At 39.0% G+C, this 22,168-nt stretch overlaps 1 protein-coding gene across 2 annotated transcripts in view; it reads left to right on the top strand.

Moving 5' to 3' along the window:
• Nucleotides 1-5,892: 5,892 nt before the first annotated feature.
• The window catches only part of WWP1 (WW domain containing E3 ubiquitin protein ligase 1), a 115,198-nt gene continuing 98,922 nt past the window's right edge, over nt 5,893-22,168 (top strand). The window contains exon 1 of one of the 2 annotated variants that reach the window (XM_082674618.1): nt 5,893-6,097. The gene's annotated coding sequence lies outside the window, so the exon portion shown is untranslated. Of the gene's footprint in view, nt 6,098-11,941; nt 11,957-22,168 lie in introns of those variants that run through there. The other variant, XM_082674619.1, reaches the window with a different exon arrangement.

Below are 22,168 nucleotides of genomic sequence, written 5' to 3'. Positions count from 1 at the left end.
AGAGGAGACCTGAGTAAACTGAGATCTATACCATATTCATGGATGAGAAGACTCAGTACTGTTAATGTGTCAGTTCTTCCTAAATTGATCTACGTATTAGCAATCCCAAATTCCTGGAGGTATTTTTTCAAAAATAAAAATTAAATAGCTAATTCTAAAATTCATGTGCAAATGCAAAGAACCTGGTAGAGTCAAAATCATTTTGAAAAAGAACAGATTTGGAAGATTTACACTTCCTGGTTTCAACACTTTCTAAAGTTATAGTAATCAATACAGTGTAATAAAGATAGGCTTATAGTTAAATGGAATGGATTGAAGAGTCCAAAAATAGACACTGAGTTTTCCCCAGAGTTGCTAAAGCTAGTTCAGGGGGGAAAGGACTGTCTTTTCAACAAATGGTGTTGAAACAATATTATATCCATTTAGAAAAAAATTAACATTGACTCTTTCCTCATACCTTATGCAAAAATTAATTTGAAATGTATTATAGTCTCAAATGAAAAAGTTAAAACTAAATTTCAAGAAGAAAACATATTAAAAAATCTTTTCTCTATAGGAGTAGGTAAACTTTCTTACATATGTCATAAAAAGCATGAGTCACAAGACAAAGAGATGATAAGTTGAACTTTGGCAAAATAAAAACTCTGTTCTTCAAAGGATATTGTTGAGAAAATGAAATACGAGTTTAACTGTTCCTGTGTAAAAAATTTCTCCAAAGCCTAGTGACTGAAAACTACAATAAAAAATTATTATTTCTCACAGTGTTTATGGATTAGGAATATGTGAATTGCTTGGCTGGCCAGTTCTGGCTTGGAGTGTCACATGAGATTGCAGTCATCTGAAGGCTTGACAGAGGCTGGAGGATTCATTTCTAAGATGCTGCATATGGCTGGTAAGTTGCTGCTGACTGTTTATCAATAGGTCTTAGTTCCTCTCTGTATGGATCCTCCCAAAGACATTCTCTAGAGCAAGCAATCCGAGAGGCAGGGTGCAAGCTACAATGACTCTCGTGACCTAGTCTTAGAAGTCACATGCCATCACTTTCACAATTCCTCTTGGAAAATCTGATATGGGTCCGCTCTAAAGGGGAGGAGACTGTATAAAAGTATAGACACTGGAAGCCAAGATCAGTGGGGTCCTTCTTGGAGGCTGACCACAGCAAGCCACATTCTGAGAGAAAAGATTCACAACAAATGTATCTGACAAAGGATTGGTATATAGAACACAAACTGAAGAGACAAAGACAATTTGAAATGGACAAAACATTTGAACAAACACTTCACAAAAGAAAATATACAAATGAGCCATAATCACATGAGAAGATGCTCAACATCATTAGTTATCAGAGAAATAGAAATTAAAACACAGTGACTTACTGCTACACACCTACTAGAATGGCTAAAATCAGAAAGGACTGACATTACCAAGTGTTTGAAAGGAAATAGAAAACTGGAACTCCCGTACATTGGTGGTGGGAATGTAAAATGGCACAACCACTTTGGAGAGCAGTTTGGCAATTTCTTATAATTAAATATATACTTACCATGTGACCCAACAATTCCATTCCTTGGCATTATTTACCCAAGAAAAATGAAAACATATGTCATCACAAAGAACTTTAACCCAATGTTCATAGAATCTTCAGTCTTTATAGCCAAAAGCTGGAAACAAATTAAATGTTCAGCAATAAGACAAATATAAAAAAATTTGGCAAATCCATACAATAGAAATAATAGTCAGCAATAAGAAAAGAAGCAACTACTGCTACACAGAACAACAGGAATGAATCTTTAAAATATGCTGAGCTGAAGAAGCCAGACACGAAAAAGTGCACACTGTCTGATTCCATTTACACCAATCCTTTGAAAAAGTAAAGTTATTCTCTAGTGACAGAGAGCAGATTGGTGGTTGCCTAGGACCAGGGGTAAAACACGGTAAAGCAGCAACCAGATGAGCAAAGGATATGAAACAAGTGTATGTGAAAGAAAGAAAATTTAAGGTGCAGGGAAAACAGGTTAGTGAAGGTTTTCTCATCTTCAGTATTATTGCCATTTTGGATCTGATAATTCTTTGCTTGTGTGTGTGTGTGTGTGTGTGTGTGTGTGTGTGTGCTGGCCTGTGCACTGAAGGATGTTTAGCACTCTCTGGCCTCTACCCACAAAATGCCAGTGGAAATCTCCCCCAGCTCCCTAGCTGAGATAATCAAAAATGTCTCACAACATTTACAAATGTCCCCTGGGATACAAGATAGTCCCCAGTTGAGAACCACTGGGTTAGTGTATTTATTATGTATTGCTGCATAACAAATTATCCCCCAAATTTAGTGGCTTAAAACAATGAACATTTATTACCTCACAGTTACTATGGGTCAGGTATTTGAGAATGATTTAGTTGGGGTTTCTGGTTCAAGGTCTCTAACGAGGTTGCAGCCAAGATGTCTGTATTATCCAAAGCCTGACTGAGGCTGGTGGATCCACTTCCAGGATTGCTTCATATACATGGAGATTGGCAGGAGGCCTCATATCCTTGCTGGTTGTTGGCAAGATATTCAGTTCCTTGCTATGTGGGCCTCTGATAAGGCTACTTGATATGTCTTCATGACACGGTAACTGCCTTCTTCAGAGCAAGTGATCTGAGAGAGAGTAGAGAGGAGCCACAATACCTTTTTAAGACCTGCTCTTGGAAAGTACATACTGTCACTTTTGCTGTATTGTACTCATTAGAAATAAGTCACTAGCGCACTAATGCCTTTCCTTATATAATCATGTGTGGGAGAAGAGGATGAACTCAGAGTAATGGCACTGCAATCCTGTTTCTACTTGAGAGTAAAATTCTGATGAAAGAAAGAAAAATAAGTTGCTAAGTACAGCCCACATTCATTTGAAAGGGAATTAGACTCCACTTTTTGAAGGGGGGAGTATTGATGAAGTTGTGGGTGTATTTTAAAACCATCATAGTTGGAGAAAGATTCTTTAACAAATGAGCTGGGGGAGACCATGAGAAAGAAAAGGTAGATCATCACACCAAAATAAATCTGAAAGGATTAAATTATTTAATGGATAAAGCAAAATTATCAAACATGTAGAAAAAAGTAAAGGCAGATAAATAACATGATCTCAGGATGGCAATGAAGTTGCAAAGCAAAAAATAATAGAAGAAAACAAAAATGGAAGAGACTAATAATTTTATTTTGGATCAATATCTACATTGTATAAAGCAACTTTTTGTGAATATCCTAGCAAGAAAATGGACAATGGACAAACAATGAGATACCATATTTGCCCTGTGATGAGAATATACCAAGATGAGAATATACCATGATGATTTTGTCACAGTGAAGAAGGACAATCACATATTCTCATATAGTGCTGTGGGACAATTGAGAATGACAATTATAATATCAGTAATTTATTGATCATGTGCCACATAGTTCTAGGTATTTTATTTGTAGCAACTCATTTTCTTTTAATGACAACATCATATGGTAGCATTATACCTATTTTCTGGTTGAGGCACAGATTAAGGACTTTGGCCAAACCTCATAGCTCATAGGTGGCAGAAGTGTTGACTTACCCAGCTGCCATGATAGGCACAGTGCCTCAGGCTCACCATACTTTTAGAGGCCCATAAAATGTTTTAATTTCTTCTAAAATCAGAAAGAAAAAAATGAATGCTTAGGTCAAAGAAAATGTTTTAATGTACAATATCAGTATGTTGTCTTTATAACAATTCAGTTATAAATATAATTTTAAATATTATTTTATGGAAGAAGAGATCCACAAAGTAAAAGTATCTAGGATCCATGAAAATAGGAATCTGGCCCCAGGTGGCAGAGCTGGGTTTTTATCCCAGGCAGTGTGAACCTAGGCCTAAGTTCTTCCTGCAAGGTAACTTGCCAATATGTTTCAAGAGGGTTAAAATTGTTCACACTTTCTATTACTTTTAAGGATGTAAATTAAGGCAGTAAGTAAGGACATGGGCAATGATGGATGAAAAGATATTTGTAATAGTGTTCATTTGAACACCAAAGAAATATTTAATAATGAAAGGCTGGTCCAATGTTTGCTGTCAACGTAAGGGCCTAGGTGAGTACAAGGAACTGCTGAATGGAGCTCACCTGAGGCAGAAACTGAGGACTTGGGAGAGCTGGAAGTAGAGCGGGAAGTGGGAGGAGGCATGTGTGCACTCTGCAGATGGAGTGCAGACCTCTGCTGGGTATGCATAGGTTATGTCTGAGAGTGCACTTGGGAGCATGTTCTTGAATTTATTTTTAAAGGAGCTGGACAAGCAAAAAGGTGAGGGAAAGGTTAGAGGAAACAGTACCCTTCAAAGTAGAGATGAGTGAGCACAATCAGGAACTCTGAAGAGTTTGTCATAACAGGAGAGACAGAGCATGTGAGCATGAAAGAAGCCTTGAAGACCATGTTAACTTTTGTCTTGAAAGCTCTGATGAGCCAATGAAAGATTTTAAGCAGTGGAGTGATGGGCTCAGATGTATGTTTTAGAATAATCATTGTGGATACAGTATGCATCAGACCCAGGTAGGAAGTCAGATGGTAGAAGCTGATGGAGTGGAGAGGAAGAGAATGTGCATTTGCATTTATTCAGTCAAGAGATATTTATTGAATCCTACAAATACTCACGAATGCCAATGTTCTTGGTACACAATTCTTTCAAAGGTTTAGTTATGACGGAAGAAGAGAGAGAACTAGAAAGAGGTTTAAAGGCAAGGGAAAGTTTCATACAGAAAAGTCTTAAACATGATTATGCGGAAGAGTTGTACTCAACAGAAAGGATGAGGTTAAAGATATGCCAGGGAAGGCCTTACAGGAGGGAGCAGTCAGTGGAGAGTTTTGGTTGGAGGGGAGCAGGGACAGCCAGCCTGAGATAGAGGAAAACTAGTAAGCTTGGGTGTGGGTGTAGGTAATTTGTGGGGTTTGGGTGAAGCATCTGGCAAAAATTGTAGAAATCCATGCTGGATGACCTTTTTTATCTCTCTGAAGTAGAGGAACAGGTCATATGATGAGTAACGTGGTCGTTAGTGATTTCTATTTGCAGGGTGGCCTTGGTTCTAAAAGCAAGGCACAGAACCAAGAGCTCTTCTCCAGGCTAATTGACTCATTTGTATAAATGGGGATAATAGGCCCTTCTTTATGGAACTGCTGTATTCATTAATTGCACAGACACATGCACTTGCTCAGTATTAGTTCTATCATTGTACTCTTGTGGGGTTGGGGTAGTGAACGTTTTGGTTACCAGTAAAAGTGGACTGGAACTCTTCTGGTATGACCATCTGCTAAATGCAATTATTTACTCTTGCAATGGGTTGTAAGTCAAACACTCAGCTAGGTCAAGGAGTATTTATTTATTAATAATTAATAATTTATTAATTATTAATAAATTATTATTTATTTATTAAGGAGTATTTATTAACAGCCTCCTTAAAGCGTTCAAGAAAAGAACGCCAGTGCCTCAAGGACCTTACTGAAAGTCGTGAGCGGGTCTGGCCGCGAACCGGAAAGTCAAGTCAGCAGCAACCACCAAGACTTACTGAAGCCTCTTCCCAAATCTCGGCGACGTCTCCTCCCCTTCCACAGGTTCAGGCCTCGCCCCCTCCCTCCCATTGGCTGGCTCTCCCCCTCCCTCGACCGCTCCGAAGACCCGGAGAAGCGGAGTCTTCCAAAGGCATCCTCGGGTCTCCCTCGCTGCGCATGCTCGCGGGAAGCCGGATTCCGGGTCCGGAGTTGGAGGCTCTGGGAGGCCGCGTCGCTGAACGCGGGGTCGAGCCGGCAGGGAGGCGCGCGCTCCGGGCGCGGCGCGCTCCCGAGGAGGGAGGCGTGGGGTCGGCCGGAGGTGGCGCGTGGCCGGGGTGGGGGTGGGGGGAGGGTCGGGTGTCGGCGAGCGCGGCAAGCGGGTTCCGAGTGGCTGCAGGCGGCCTGGGCTGCTGGGGCCGACGCCTGGGTGGCTGTCGCCGCCGCGCCTGCTGCGAGATGGCGATCTTGGGCACGGAAGGGTGAGGGCGCCCGCCGGTGGAGGAGGCGCCGCTGCCGTGGCCGCCGGGCCGCCGGGCCGCCGGGAGCCGACGGCTTCGCGCCGGGTAAGGACGCCGCGGCGCTGGGCTAGGGGCTGGGGTCGCGGGCGGGGCGGGGGCTCCGGGGGCGCGGGCCGGGAGCCTCTGCGGCGGTGCCCTGAGCCCGGCACGGTCCGCCGCGGGGCGGGACCCTCCGAGGGCAGTCGGGGGCCGTCCGCGTCGCCCTGGCTGCCGACTCCAGCCCGGGGGCTGGGAGTTTTCTGGGGTGGGGTCACGGGTCCTGCCCCGAGTTGGCCCTGGCACAGGCCTGAGCTAATGATACTGGAGCGGAGAAAAGTGTTTCCGTGACTCGGCAGCCGCAGTTCTCAAGCTTCCTTCCCTTCTTTCAACCTTCCGTCCTTTCTCTAACACCTCTCCAAGAAAACCCTAATATATGGACTTACTCCCAGTGCCCTGACTTTCCCCGCAGTCCCACCGTCCCAAACCAAGGACTCCCCGCCTTAGAACGTCTTTTTCTGCCGTGTTTTTATCACTCCTGGTTCTTCACTGACTCTGCAGCCGCCCCCCCTACCCCCCGCCCAACACAACCCCCACCTCCACCTTTGTGACCTGGTAGATCCCAGTGACCTTGCAGTTTTCGCTAGTCCTTATCTAATCTGTGACTTGGACCTTCTCCTTTCATCCTTTAGACATTTAAAAAATTTTGTACTTTACCCGTTGCTTTTACAGGCTTTAAATGATTACTCTTGTGCACAGCCCTTTCTTTGCTCCATCAATACGGAGTTGAGCCCCCTTTGCTCCCGCGATTATATGAAACCTTCATTACCAAAGAAGAGAAGTATCTGTTATTTTGACATTTTTACTCTTCCAGGATAAAATATTTTCCAGGGGCTTGATGTGGCTTTCTTTTTCTGTTTGATTGGTTTTTATCTTTTTGTGTAGTTAGTGTGCAAAATGTGAGTTCCTGCCTTAAAATGTTGTTGGTAATAATAGTGTAAAAGAATAACGTCCAGAGTTATCTTCCCCCTCTTTGGTTTCTTTTGCCTGAAATACCTGGTGTACAGTTGTATGCAGGTTTCTGCAAGAGTTCATGCTTATGTATAAACCCACTTTACCTGTCTAGTTAAGTCTCTGTATGTATTATGCAAGCGAAATGGACCTTTTAAAGAAGAAAAGCATTCTTTTATTTATGTGACTTGTTTTTACTCATAAAATAGATAATTATCGGTGGCTGAAATTATCACTTTTCATAAATGGTTAATATTTTTAAAATTGAATACTTAGTGGCCAAGTATTGGAAGCTCTTCAAATTGAGAAGTGTAAAGTATGTGGGGGAACAGATCTTTCTGAAGTGGCTTATTAACACTTTAAAATAGTTCTTCCCTTCAAATGCACTTATATGACCTATAACATAAGGGCTTTGAAAAGCAGTAACTAAAGGTTATGTTTTTGGAAGCCTGGTATGATAGAGGATGTTGCATGTAAGGTCTCTGCTTCAAGAGATAGTAATCTGCTTACCCCGCGAAGGCTGAAATTTCTTCTACTGCCTTACACAATTATTAAGCATCTACTGCATGACTGCGATGGATTTGGGGGAATATAAAGATGAGGGTGATAACAGTTTCTGCCCTCACAGACTAGTTAGGCAGGTAAGACTATACACAAATGCCTCATTTGTCTTTTAAGACATAGTTACGTTTCATACTGAATTCACATTCAGAGGATGTAGGGCTCACATCTCATGGGGGGTTATTTCATAGAGCTTCTGGTTTTTGAAATCTTTGGGTTGAAGTATGACTATAGACTTTCGATAGGCTGGGAAAGGTAATCCAGGCAGAGAGAAGGGACTAAGAGAGCACAGAGTTCATACATTTAGGGAGAGGCAAGTATGTTTGGATGGAATATAACGTATTTGTACCAGTATAATGGGTGGTAAAGCTTAAAGTAAAAATTTGGACCAGTTTATGGATTGCTTTTGGTGCTGGGCTTATGACCTTGGATTTAGTAGGCGATGAGGGTTATACAGATGATTTTTGAGTTGGGAATGAAACGATTAAACCTTTGTTTTCATAGGATTAATCTGGCAGCAGCTTGTAGTGTGAATTGAAGTAGAGGGAACCTGGAGGTAGAACGACTTCTTTCTTCATTGCTGTGGTTATAGGTGTGAGGGTCTGAACTCTGGAGGCAGTAATAGGAATTGAGGAAGGAATGGAGGAAGGAAGGACAATAGACAGAATTTGATGATGAGAGAGAAAATGAAGAAAGTAAAAATAACTGAGATTCTGGTCCAGGTTGATTGGGAGAATAGTGGTACATTTTGAGCAACATCAATTGGAAGCTTTATCTTCAGCGTATGTGTGGCACTTTACAGCAGTAGTTCTCAGCCTCTGGGGGATTAGTAACTCTTGGTGAAACTAAAGAAATCTGCTGGCCTGGAAAATTTCCATATGCACCTGTGCTTTGTGGATATAATTTTAGGGGAGTCTCTGGACCACCTAAATCTCATCCATGGAACCCAATGGGTTGAAGCAGTGCTTAGAATTACTGGGGGCCTTTTAAAACTATTGAACCTTCAAATGCTTCCATTTACCAATAAGAACCTCTGCTGTAGAGACATATTGTATGTACACCTAGAGACAATATCTCCTTAGACTTGTGTTGTGGTTGACAGCTTACAGAGAATTTTGACTAACTTATCTTATTTGCTATTCTATTACAGAACAGACTAATCCAAGAGGTTAAATGATTTGTCCCAAGCATTTCAGTTAGCAAGTGGGTAAAGTAGAATCAGGAGTTGATTGACAGTGATGGTTTTCTTGTATGGAGACATGTGCAACAGATTTACCATCAATTGGATGTAGTCACTGCCTTTAAGTGACCTCATCAGCAGGGACTAGATGATCCTGGGAGGTTCCTTTCAGTTCTTAACATTTTGTGATTCTTGAGTTTTAGATTTTTATTGGACTATCTGTACCTTTCTTGTTTTCCATGTGCAGGAGAACTGGTGAGGCTGAGGGATGAATTGGGTGTATGGAGAGCGGATAGAAATATCAGAACAGTCATGTTCTCATTTATTTCCTTTGTATCTCAGTTTGGATTGGAGAGGTGGGGCTGGAGGGGAAGTAAGTGAAATAAGAAACTTTAAGAACTTTTATCTTCTCTGTTCAGGTATTCCCTGAAACTACTTCTTCATTCAGGAACGCTTTATCAAGTAAAAAGTAAAACTTTACAGAATAATGAAGTGCAGAGACCTAGTCAGTGAATTTTTTCATTGGATTAAGTAGCTAACTCTGGTTAAATTATTACAGAGGAAGGCTGAGAACTAACGCTGTAAAGTGCCACACATACGCTGAAGATAAAAATTCCAGTTGATGTTGCTCAAAATGTACCACTATTCTCCCAATCAACCTGGACCAGAATCTCAGTTATTTTTACTTTCTTCATTTTCTCTTTCATCATCAAATTCTGTCTATTGTCCTTCCTTCCTCCATTCCTTCCTCAATTCCTATTACTGCCTCCAGAGTTCAGACCCTCACACCTATGACCATAGCAATGAAGAAAGAAGTCGTTCTACCTTCAGGTTCCCTCTACTTCAGTTCACACTACAAACTGCTGCCAGATTAATCCTCTGAAAACTAATTATGGTTAAAGCATAATTTGATTAGTAAACAGTTGACTTTTCTGCATCTATAGGATTGTCTTCCTGGTAGGGAACCAGAGCAGGTTATTACATAGTATCTGTTATAGCCCTAGAAAGTTTGATTCTGTAATTATTAGAAAGGCTAGGATCTTTTTTACTCTTTCTGTAAAAATATGATGTACTTATAACAAGCAGTGGAAGGCAATAAATTAGCCTTAATAGTGGTTTTTGAAGTAACCAGTTACTAATACATAGTGGAGAGAAAATGTCTAACAAAAAGCACATACATAGATGATTTTTTACTCTTTGCTGGCGTTAAGAAGAATATCATATTTTATATATTACAGTATATTACACTTTTTCAGCATGGTTGCATATATGTCATCATTTGATTCTCATGAAAATTGATCAGTAGGTGTGTAAGGAGATAATTCCTTTTTAGATGAAGACACTGGAGCTCAAAGAAATTAAAAAATGTAAAATTTCCAGGGTATATGGCTAGCAAGTGGCCAAAATTAGAACTAGAGCTAAAACCTATTTTTTTTGTTCCTGAGTCAGTATTCTTTTCCCACCAACTCTTCATCTAAAATGGGAATTTAACTGAAGGCTCTGTGTGAGAAGTTTGAATTTACCTGTTTGGAATCTGTGTTAAACTTTTTTACCGTGTAGATCTGAGCTTGTTTATTTTCTCCTTTGTGTGAAAATGGTAACCTCATTGTAGTGGCTATCGGTAGGTAAATTTGAAAATTTTAAGTATTTATCACAGTTATCCTCCTATCAAGGAAAAAGCAAAAGGTGATTTCTTGTCTGCAAAAGTACATTGGTGAAATGTAGGGATTAATACCCTTTTGAAAATTTGTTGATTTTTAATTCAGGTGTTTTTACAGATGGAGTTTGTTCGTTTATAAAAGTTTTGTCTATGAAAATTTGTATTCTTGGAGCAATCAGGATCTGATTTTCAAAAGTACATATCATGATATTCCATGGTTTTTACCAGTACATAAAAAGCTTTATCATTTAAAAAGAAATTTACCTTAAAAAGCTCTTAGTATACATTTTAAATTCATATGTTTAAATGACTTTTTTTGGAGTATGTTTTGTAAAACTATTTGTCAGATAGTTCCTAAGGTATAAGAAAGACCAGCATCTGTCTTGATGTTCCTTAAATCATTTGTTCATAACCCATTGTGGTGTCCCTGCTGCCTGTCATTACACCCCTCCTTTTTTCCTGGATTTTGAACAAATTAGGCAAAAAGACAAGGAACCAGGTGAGCATTGTTTTGGTTATTTATTGCTGTGTGACAAAAAAACCTGAAACTAAGTGACTTAAAACAACCAGGATTTTTGGCTTTTTGTTTTGTTTTGTTTTTGGCTCACAGGTTTGCTTTCCTGGGCTGGGCTCATTTGGGCAGTTCTGCTGGTTTTGCGGGTGGTCACTTTAATAGCTGGCTTTCAGCTGCATGCTAGTCTTCTCTCTCTTTCTTTCTCTCTTTCTCTTTCTCTTTCTCTTTTACCACATAGTCTTGTCTCAAGGCCACTTCTCTCCATGTGGCCTTTCCAGAAGGATTGCTGGCCTTACATGGTGGCTTAGGGCTTCCAGGAGTGCAAAAACAGAGGCAACCAGGCCTTCTTAAGACATAGACTTGGAACCAGCATAGCCTCATTTCTGCCACATTCTGTTGGTTAAAGCAAGTCATGGGTCTAGCCCAGATTCAAGGGAAAGGGACTAGACAAAATATCTGAATCCCGGGATTACACCACACAGCTGTATTACCCCAAAATGGGGCTTCTGGAAGAACTGTTTTGGAAGCTGAGACTTGAGCTGCCTGGTACTTTTAGTACTTTGAGTCTAGGCCTGTCAGAGGGAAAGCTGAATCTAAAGTGCAAATGATAGCATGTTTGGCTTATTACACAAATAGGAATAGTCAGCACTCCTGGGGTAGAGAAGAGGAGAAAGTTTTGGGTCTCTGGGGTTTGACCCAGTATGTTACCATAATGGGGCAGGATTGACTTGCCGTACTTGAGGGCAAGAAAGTGCAGGACCCAGAGCCCAGGCTGCTCTGAAACGGTTCACTCTGGCCTTAACTAGCCTTGAGCAAACTGGTGCCTCACAAATAGTATTTTCTGTTTGCAGTGTCTGGGAAAGTTTGGGATAAGCCACCCTTCCTTGGGGAAGAGTCATTATAGTGGAGAAAATATTCTTTCCTTGTGGAGACTGGAATGGAAATCCTGTCTGCTTAGCGAAATGTAAGGAATGAGGCAATGCTCATCCTTCCCAGGAACAGGTAGGTTAATTGATTGCTAGCTGGTGTTTTCTCACCTTATCGTTATCTCATTATCACTTTATCTCAGCAGTATCTTTTTTTTAGTGCAAGTTATATGCTGAATAATGTTATGGCTAACTGTGGCATGAAGAAAATGTGTGTTTTGTTGTTATTACATTATAGCTTTTGAGTGGAATAATGAATCAGTATATTACATTTAAAGAATTTAGGTGTAGATTTGGAGCACTTTTGAATTTTGAATAGATGAAAAGATGGGCCCCTGCCTCCTAGTGCAAAACTCTTTGCAGATTTCTGAATATAGTAGTATGTTGGCTATTGTGGGCAGGACTTGGTGATTGAGTGTACTGAGAAACATTATTTATATATATAGGAGAGGCTAGGGCACAAAGAAAGGTGTAGATAGAGTTACCTTAAGGTGTTTCTTCATGGCTCTCCTCCCTGCCCTAAATTACAGGAGTGGTTTAAAAATGTACTAGCATTAACAGAATTGTAGGTGTGATACCTTTTTAACTAAGGAAAACAAGGTCTTTTGATAGCTGTTTAGTATACCCATAATTAGGACTACATAGGATGAGGAGAAGCAAACTGACTTGAGTCCTGACTTGACGTGGGATATTCCTGTTAAACCTTAGCTCCAACTTGCCAAGATGAACTACTCTTTGTGTTTAGTTAGCGTGGGGAGGAGAATTAGTCAAATGAACTTGCTGTGTATAAATTAGGGCATACTTTATCTTAGAAGTAAATAAACTACATCGTTCTGCTCTTAAAGTTTAAGAATTAAAGACGTTCCTGCATGTGGGTCAAGAGCTGTAGCTTTAAAGCCAGGCACAGCTGACTTCTGTCAGTGGTGCTTAATAGCAGTGTTGCCTCAGTTTCTCTTCTGTAAAAGGTAAAGAATATCTTCTGTACTGGATTTTTGTAAGGATTCATTGAAAGAATGTTTTAAAGCAGAAAATGGGATCCCTTGGACATGAACAGCCCTTAAATCATTTTTATTGCTCTTAGTTCATTATTATTAACAAGTTGAAAATTCAAACAAGTAGTCCAGTTTTCTGTGAGCCACTCATTTCTCAAGGACAGTTGTAGTTTAGTTTGGCATGAGCAGAGCTGCATATCAAATCTCACCTCTTAGCTTAAAAAATAGGTTGCCGAAAGGTTAAGAATGTCTCTGAGAAAGATACTGACTCAACATGGCTGCAGTTATCAGCTGGTGATGGTTTGGCCGTACAGTCTGGGAACAAGAAATTGTTAACACCGTCATTGGATGAAATACAGGGTAGATAAGTATTTGTCAAAGTGCAGTCCCTGCATCATGGTCATCTGGGATATTGGTTAAACGTGTAGATTCTTGAGTACTCTTCAAGATCTATGGTATGGTCCTTGATAGTGGAGTTCAGGAGTCTTCATTTTTAGTAAATACCTCAGATGATTTTATACACATTAGTTTGAGAACTGCTGGTATAAACTGAATTGGTAATTTGGGGTTCTGGTGTTCTCTGAGACCATTTTTTAAGCTACACTGTTCAGTAAATACACATGTATAATGTAAATACAAAGGGAGCTTAACATCTGAACCTTTCAGATATTTAAAGAGGCTTAAGATAATTGCCAAGGACTTGATCCAAACTATAGAAACCTGATAGTTGGTGATTACAGTAAGAAGTAGGCAAGAGAAGTAACCCTGCAAGAGGCACCCATCAGGACTCCTTGTTCAAAAAATTACCCTATACTTCTACAAAATACATTTTTATGAGTGAAGATGTTTCTTTTTAAAAAACGCTTTAGCTGAAACAAATTAGATATTGGATTATTTATCTGATAATCTTACGCTTTTCACTTAAGATAAGCTACTCAGAAATTGAGATTTTGATTGAAGTGTGTCTAATTTGGTTGGATGGGGACCATGATCTGTCTCTTGTGGGGAAAAGCCATTGCTTAGAATAAGGATATTGATTTGAGAAGAAAGTCGAAAGAGAAGGTTTAAATTTTAGATCGATCAATCCAAAAGAAAAAAAACAAAACCTTGAAGCTTATTTTCTCTAACTTTTGCTTAGGACAGTGGTAGTGACAGCCTGCATCTACGTCACTTTAACCCTCAGTCAGTCCTGTGATCATATCTGTCATTGGAACGGCAGATCTTTAAATTGGGGCTGTACTTGGAAAAACTTAACCTATGTTTGTATCAGCCTTATTTTTATTGTGTTAGTACATTCTGTGGTAAAAAAAAACAACAACATGCTAAACCCATGATTCTTTCTAAATTTGAGTAGAAAGGATTAGTTGGCATTTGTTTGAGGAGCCTGTTGTTTTTGTTTGTTTTCCCTGACTGTGGCCAGTTCTTTGGGAAGAAAAGCAACAATAAACTCATCTCTTTTTGTCCTTCGAGCTGTGAAAAATGGTGTTGATGTTTAGGTATGAATACCCAGAATGGAAAGTATACATCATACTCAGGAATTTCATTGTTCTACATTAAAACGTTTGGTAATTATAATTTGTTTTAAAACTTTCTTTGTGATTTAATTTTCCTGTGAACTATTAGCTGTTTAAGAGCTTAGGCCTTCAAGTAAGACAAGCCTAGACTTGATTTCTGGCACTTACTTATTGGCTAAGTGATCTTGGTAAAGGTAACCTTAGATTAAGCCCTAGTTTTATCATATGTAAAGTGGATATTCACATGTAAAGTGGTAATAATAATACCTATTCATAGATTTATTGCATGGCTTAAACCTAACACTTAGTATTGAGTAAATAGTCACTAGGATGGGTTTATAAGACCTTGTTTTTGGTGTCAGATGTGTTACAGAAATAATTCTTTTTTAAAATTTTAGAAACGTAATACACTCCACATTTTGTGTTACATAAAACCCCAATGAAGTCTTAGGGCAGCACTCTGTACTTTCCTTGGCAATTGTTTAATTATGGATAAATAAGGACAGTAAATAGTCACACATCTGTTCAGATGCTGCTGCCAAATGAGTTCAGGTCAGTTCAGTTTTTGTCACCATATGAGTTAAGAAGGAGCTTTAAGTTTGTATAGTTTTTGGAGTTTTGGATTTGTGGATTGTGTCCCTGTGTTTTAAACTTGAGAAGAATTACATTCTAGGAATAAAGTCTTAGCTGTTTAACTGATTATCTCATTTTGGAAGGTTTCTGTGTATTTTGGATTCTAATATTTTCCTCTAAGAATGAGGATATCTGAAAGTTCATACTTAGCAGCCTGCTTTAAAATGCTTAGGAAGAGTATTTGTAAATAGTAAATTAATATTGTGTTCTGTTACTGGAGTAGCTTTAAAATATCTTGAAATTGTGTATTTACAACAAAGAATTTAGCAGTACTATACTCCTCTCAAGTGTTAAAATGTAATTTTTTTAACATCTTTATTAGAGTATAATTGCTTTACAGTGGTGTGTTAGTTTCTGCTTTATAACAAAGTGAATCAGCTATACATATACATATATCCCCATATCTCTTCCCTCTTGCGTCTCCCTCCCTCTCACCCTCCCTATCGCACCCCTCTAGGTGGTCACAAAGCACTGAGCTGATCTCCCCGTGCCATCCAGCTGCTTCCCACTAGGTATCTGTTTTACGTTTGGTAGTGTATATATGTCCATGCCACTCTCTCACTTCGTCCCAGCTTACGCTTCCCCCTCCCCACGTCCTCAAGTCCATTCTCTACGTCTGTGTCTTTATTCCTGTCCTGCCCCTAGGTTCTTCAGAACCTTTTTTTTTTTTTTTTTTAGGTTCCATATATATGTGTTAGCATATGGTATTTATTTTTCTCTTTCTGACTTACTTCACTCTGTATGACAGTCTCTAGGTCCATCCACCTCACTACAGATAACTCAATTTTGTTTCTTTTTATGGCTGAGTAATATTCCATTGTATACATGTGCCACATCTTCTTTATCCATTCATGTGTTGATGGACACTTAGGTTGCTTCCATGTTCTGACTATTGTAAATAGTGCTGCAGTGAACATTGTGGTACATGACTCTTTTTGAATTATGGTTTTCTCAGGGTATATGCCCAGGAGTGGGATTGCTGGGTCATATGGTAGTTCTATTTTTAGTTTTTTAAGGAACCTCCATACTGTTCTCCATAGTGGCCGGATCAATTTACATTCCCAGCAACAGTGCAAGAGGGTTCCCTTTTCTCCACACCCTCTCCAGCATTTATTATTTGTAGATTTTTTGATGATGGCCATTCTGACTGGTGTGAGGTGATACATCATTGTAGTTTTGATATGCATTTCTCTAATGATTAGTGATGTTGAGCATCCTTTCATGTGTTTGTTGGCAGTCTGTATATCGTCTCTGGAGAAATGTCTATTTAGGTCTTCTGCTCATTTTTGGATTGGGTGGTTTTTTTGATACTGAGCTGCATGAGCTGCTTGTAAATTTTGGAGATTAATCCTTTGTCAGTTGTTTCATTTGCAAATATTTTCTCCCATTCTGAGGGTTGTCTTTTCATCTTGTTTATGGTTTCCTTTGCTGTGCAAAAGATTTAAGTTTCATTGCGTCCCATTTGTTTATTTATGTTTTTATTTCCATTTCTCTAGGAGGTGGGTCAAAAAGGATCTTGCTGTGATTTATGTCATAGAGTGTTCTGCCTATGTTTTCTTCTAAGAGTTTTATAGTGTCTGGCCTTACATTTAGTTCTTTAATCCTAAATGTGATTTTCATCTGATTCTTACTGTGGATGTGGAAGTTTGCTTTGTATCACTTTGCAGCATGGGCATGTGATGGAAGTGCTTCTTAACCTGCTGTCCTCTGTATTGTTGTGGAAGTATGGTAGAAAAATGTTGGAGCTTCTCAGAGTAATTGAGAGTGTGACTGGGGTGGTGGTGGTGATGGGAGGGTGTTAGGAAGTTATCAGTTATTGGGCACTTTCTATATTCCATTCTAGAAATAGTTCTGATTTCCTAGAGTTGATGTTAGCACTTCTTTTCCCCTTCACAAAACGGAGTTGGTATTTACATTGCTCAGTAAGAAAACAGACTCAGAGAGGTTAAATACACCTGAATAGCAAAATTGAAGTTTGGACCTAGGTTTGTTCAACTCTCTTACGTTACCCAACATGCTCTTCTCACACTAGGGATTGGCACTTTGGAGTTGAAGAGTTAGCAAATCTCCATGGCTACTTAAATGCTGGAAAATTAGAAGCCTTAATATATTTAGAAACAGTCAGAACATGTTTTGAGGCGAATGTAACTTTGGGTCATGCTATCCTAGTGACCAGTGCAGTGTAGAAAAGAGTGCTGGCCTTGTCAGCAGACCCAGGTTTGGCCTGACATTAAGAAGCTTTGTGTCCCTCAGTGAGTCTCGTAATCAGCTCTCAGCCTCATCTTCAGCTCTAATTAATGACTCTGTGCTTTCTGCTCCTTCATGAGATGTAGCAAATACTGTGTATTTGAAGAATACCAAACCTTTAAAATTTTTGGATTTGAAGGAAAAAAGTCTGGTAAGCACATATTATATTAAATACCACACTTTGAAACAAATGACAGGTTATTTATGGAAATGTTTGTGTCATTTTGAAATATGAGATGTTACATGATGTAATTACATGAAATTTGATCTTTGCAGAGTGAGAATGTTATGTTGCCCTGGATGTTTTTCCCAGAATACATGGAAATGATTTATTAAACACAGCCTGAGCAGCCTACCTTCTTCATTGTTAGTGTGTTTATGCTTTTACACATTCGCTGTTTTAGATTACTTTCTCAACCTTCAGGAAAAACGTTTTCAATGACCTAGCTTACAAGCCCCACAAAACCACCCTACTCTGAAGTTGCTTAAGTGATAAAAGAATGGGAACATCAGATTGGTACAGCAAACTGCTTATTTTAAGGTTTGGGTTTAGCTCAGCGTTTCTTTTTTATATTCTGTGTTTGTAGCGCAAATGTAGTGAAAAGAGCATTGGCTTTGAGCCCAGGAGATCTGGATTCAAAATCCTGACTTTCACCAGTTTTGTGACCTTGGGCAATTTACTTACATTCCTGAAACCTCATTTTTCTTACCTGTTAGTAGAAATAATGACTCTGAAGGGTGATTGATAACATTAGAGATAGTTTTTTTGGGCAAATAATAGGAGCCTAATAAATGGTCACTGTGATTTTTACTATTTTTGGAGTCAGAGACCTGATTCAGATTCCAGGTTTAAGATTGGCCATGTTTCTGTGTCACTTAGGCACCACACGTAAGTGCTGCCAGTCCCAGGTAGTTACGCTCTGTCATCTTATTCTTCTGCTTAGGGAGTATTTACGCAGCTCTTTTTACATGTTAACTTAAGTTGATTCTGTAGGTCTGGAGCTCAAGTTTTAAGATGCTGTTATTTGATTTTTCTTTTTAATTGACATTATATAAGCACCACAGGAATGGGAAACCTTCCTTCTACTGATACTTGCTAAGGTATGGGGAAAATGACCAACTGCAAACATTTTCTGCGTGAAAAGCTTTGGTAATTTGCCATTATAAACATAATATTGTACGTTATAAGAAATTGAGAAATTATAGCAAATTAGAAAAGAAATGATTTCATTTTCATTTTGCTATAGTTTACTTTTGTTGATGGAAATACATTTGAGTATCAATTCTTTTAAAACAGGGAAATAGGAATTATCTCTCTAAATTAAGAATAATTATGAAAAAGTCAATGAATAAGTGAAAATGTAATTTTTTTTTTTTATGACCTGAGGAAGGAAGGGGATGGAGCAGAGAGGGAAGGAAAGATTCCTGTGATAAAAGACACAGTGATAGTGCCAGAGTTCTGTGTTTTTGTTTTGTTTTTAAGGACCATAACTGTTTAGCTTGAAAATTAGAACAGTTGCTGTTAAATTTGATGAATATATTTTCTTCCTCATTAATGTCTTCTATTAAATAGAGTACAAGCATTTTTTTATATCCTTTACTTGAAGTGGAGGAAAACTATTAATTTCATTTTTTGGAAAGTTGGTATTAAGTTATTCGATTATATTTTTAAAAGGTGCATTTTATGGAGCAGCATCACCATCTTGTGGCCTTCTAGAATATTGTTGCCAAAGGTATGTTGTAAAAACTACAAGCGTAAATTAAATTGTTCTCTGATGTTGGCCAAGGGCTCAATCAAATTTGTATTCAGCAGTTCTTACTGTAAATGGGAGGTGGGAGTTAGAAAATAAAATGATTTGTACACTAGGATTTCAACTTTGTAAAAAAAAAATCTGTATTGGAGGAAAATAATGGTACAAAACTGGAAACAGTTGTGAGTTAGGTTGATGCAAAGATTGTGGATGGTTGTTACTCTCACGTTTTCATGAAATATGCAGTGTTTATAGTCAAGCAGTTCTAAGCTAGAAAATATCAATATGTTCTGTCCTCCATTTCTTAATCAATAGGATTACCAAGGCCCAAAGAAGTTTAGATGCCCTGTCTCATTCAGCCATTTAGTGAGACTGTTATCTAGAGCAGTGTTTTCCAAGCTGGTGACTCTTGGAGGAATATTTTCTACCTGAATTTTTACACTTTTTTCCTTCATTTTGATGGTAGTTTTAAAAGAAAAAAAAATCAATTTGAGAAGTACCGTAGTTCATTTAAAAGAGCACCTAAAAACTAAATGAGGCTATTTGGTTTTAAGCCTGTGTTTACTTAGTTGTTTTTAAGATTCAAATCGTTGACAACAAGTATCCAAATATAATCATCTAAATAGTATTAAACACTCCTGTGTGCCAGGCTTTGGGGGAGACATGGTGGATACAATGGCCAATGGCCAGGATTTGTCCTGCATGCTTGGAATTTATCGTCTAGAATGCAGTGAGAAAAATAAAGCTATTTTGATGAACACAGAAGTTTGAAATCAGGGATTCTGGGAGAAAACAACTATAACTTACAGCAAATACTCATATTTACCATGTATTAGGCACCATGCAAAGTGCTTTTGGTACTTTTTCTCAGTGTCAACTATTTATTTTGGAATTTTGCTTTCATTTTTGCATATGCACACAAATATGTATTTGTGGAAGGTCTGAAACACCTCTGTGGACAGTACCAGTGGTCTGGCTCTTAATGGGTTTGGTAGGCTTTTGTGCCTTGGTCTTGGTATCTCACCACCATTTATAACATTCCTATTGGGAAAATCTGTACCGTGTTCTAAGTAGCCGTCTTTCCCCCAGACTTTGAGAGTCCAATTGATATATAATTTGGGGATTAATTTAAGACTTCTGAATTATTTTGAATATTTAGTTAGGGACAGAAAGTTTCCAAGTTTAATGAGCTTTTCTCTTGTATATATACTGTTGGACATTTGAGTATTTAATAAGTCAAATGAACATTTTAGGTAACACTTATCCTTTACTTTTGTATTGGACATTTTTGTATTGAGCCTTTACTGTGGGCTGTGGAGATAAAATCACATTGGTAAGGTGGACATGGACTTGGTGCTCAGAATTATCAAAGCAAAGATGGGAGAGTGTATAGATGGTTTATCCCACCTGTATAGGATTTTCTTTATAATATTTTAAAGTTTTAGTTCTGTGCTATATAGGTACATTTTTTTAACATAACTACTCTAACCATTTCTACAGGTTAAATGTTTTATTGATTGTGAATCTTCATTTAACACATTTTTAAAGTATATAGTAAGGGCTGAGCAATGGGCTAGGGGCTGGAATTATAAAGATGAGTAGTAATAAAGAAATTTCTGGTGTAATGGGGAGATAAAGAAATAACATGGTTATAGTGCTGTGTTTGCTTGAGCTGAATCTTTAGGGATGATTAGAAATTAGGTAGATGAGCAGTGGGAATAACATGTAGGAAGTCATGGGTGCCTAGATGTGTATGTGAGAATCACTTGGGGCCCCTGGTGGAGTCCCCAGGTAATTCTGACATGCAGCCAGGTTGAGGAAAACTGGTAGTGGATTAGAAATATGTGTCATTAGTGAGCTTTGGGTAAAGAGCTTTTTTGGAGAATACCAGTTATTTTATTTTCTCTAGCTGAATTTTAATGAACGAAGGTGGCAGAGAGTGTGTGTGTACGTAATGCATCTGAATAACCGGAAGTAGTTTGGTAGTAGCTAGAGTATGCCTTTTTCTCTTCTGGATCCTATGTTCTAAACAGCTCTAACATATCTTTGCTTCTAAACGTGAACTATAAAGGTGAGTTGGAAAAAAAAAAAATCACACATCTGTGGGGATTGGTGCTGCTACTACTGACCTGGGCCCAAGTCTCTGCTCTGTCTGCCTTGAATTCCTTACCTACCACATCCCTGTTGAAACAGGGAATTTGGTCTATGTTTATTGACCATTGTATTCCCAATGCCTCCTTCACCAAAGGAATTGGCAGGTAAAACCTCCTTACCTTTCTTCCCAGACAATGTCAGAGATATCTGCACTTTCACTCATTCTTTTCTCTTTCTAGTCTCAGTGTAAGAACTATGTCTGTACCTCTGCATTAAATCTCAACCAATCCTGACTTCTCAGAGATCTTGTCGTAGTAATCATTGTCTTTTCTGTGACGTCAGCTGCTTGCTGCCTGAAAGCATGTTCAGGGTCTCTTCTGTCTTCAAAAACAAACCTATGTACGCCTCCCTTTAAGGCTATATCTCTTTTCCTATACAATCATACATCTGAACAGAGGTTTCTGGCTGTTAATTTACTTCTGAAGCCCCTGGCCTCTGGGCCCCTACCACTCCATTAAAATTGCTCTTGCTAAAGGCCTGGTAACATCCATACAGTCCAGTAAACAGTTTTCTCTTTTTACTGATCTTGCTGGGGTGCTTGGTGGGCCTAGCCACTCTTCTTTTCCTTGAAATTCTTTCTTGAAGTTTTCTTCAACCCTGTGCATGGTTCTCCTCTACCATTCAGCCTTTCAGTACTGCTCTTCCCTGCTAATTGTATGCAATAGGCCTTTTCTGGATGAAAGACCACCTGTCGCAGCAGGTGGCTTCAGTTCACTCTTGCAGTTCACTTTTGAACTCTGCTTACGTTTACCTCCAGTATCTATTTTCTGAGGTCTGTTTCAGTCAGTCAGTAATACTTCTGGGGGGCCTTCCCTCGGCCAGGCTTTAGCCTGGGTTCTGGGAATAAATAAGATGGAGTCGCTGCCCTTGGAGGTCGGCGTGGGTTGGAGACAGAAGTAAGAGGTTAAGATAACTGAACGTAAATCATTGAGAATGATAAAATAGGGTGAGGTGGTAGAGTTGAAGGAGTGAGGCTTTGGCTGTGCCTGGGCTGACT

This window comes from Grampus griseus (genome assembly GCF_964374135.1).
Source record: "Grampus griseus genome assembly, chromosome: 17".
Taxonomy (NCBI): Eukaryota; Metazoa; Chordata; class Mammalia; order Artiodactyla; family Delphinidae; genus Grampus; species Grampus griseus.
The sequence above is the reverse complement of the archived record's forward strand: the minus strand, read 5'-3'. Positions and strand labels throughout refer to the sequence as shown.